Source organism: Penaeus monodon, chromosome 19 (genome assembly GCF_015228065.2).
Source record: "Penaeus monodon isolate SGIC_2016 chromosome 19, NSTDA_Pmon_1, whole genome shotgun sequence".
Taxonomy (NCBI): Eukaryota; Metazoa; Arthropoda; class Malacostraca; order Decapoda; family Penaeidae; genus Penaeus; species Penaeus monodon.
Genome location: NC_051404.1, coordinates 40,976,228 through 40,977,174, shown reverse-complemented (window position 1 = coordinate 40,977,174; position 947 = coordinate 40,976,228).

Genomic DNA, 947 nt, shown 5'->3' with positions numbered 1-947 from the left:
TTGCGTATATATTACAGCCTTGAAAGTAATTTGTTTTTTAAAAATGCGAGTTTAAGTCCGATTCTGTTTAATATCTATTCCGCTTTCAATTGACTTTTCGCTTTAATATGTTTATGCGAAATAAATATCAGTCAAAATAGGAAAGGAAATATCATGTCCCCTTTTTTCTTTTTCTCCATTTTTGTTGAATGTATAGGTATAATGATAAAAGAAATGGATTTCATAACAACTGCAGGCTACCTTTTAACCCCATGTCCGTAAAAGGTTTGAGTCAGATGATTATGTTTATGTTATTGTGGCCTTTTTATTGTGTATTCTCTAAATAAAAAAACTATTCATTATGCTTTGAAATATACGTATAAGACTACGACAAAATGAAAATTATATGATTTCTCATTCTCTCGGGTGGAAATACAGTGCGTGATATATTTAAAAAGTGGGATTTTTGTGATTTATGTTGAGGTCGGGGTCGGAGTCGGGACATTTTTACCGACTCCGACTTCAGCTCCACAGCCCTGGTGTCAACAAGACTTGCTTTCGGTATGATAAAGTCGAAAATGTCGCGTCATTGAAGTTCTTTCTTTTTGTACATTCTTAATTTTAGATTTTGGATCCCCCCCCCCCCCCACAGATTCATTGTCTGCCGCGAAGGCGACCGTCTCCTTCCAGCCGGCTAATGACCCTCACCTGCACATAACTTCAGTCTCGGATTAAGAGGATCCCGGGCCATCCCTGGGCAGTAAAAGGGAATCGTTCGTTAGGGCGATTATGTATGCTTTTTGTGACGAGAGCGCCGACCTACGGAGCCGCGCGAGGAGCCTGGGTCTTGCCTCGTACAGCAGGGGGATGAATGCAGCCGGCCGGGGATAAAAGACCGGCTTTTGTTTTGTGTACAACCGCTGCCTCTCTCCGGCTTGAGAGATCATTAGACCGCTGCGCGTTGTGTG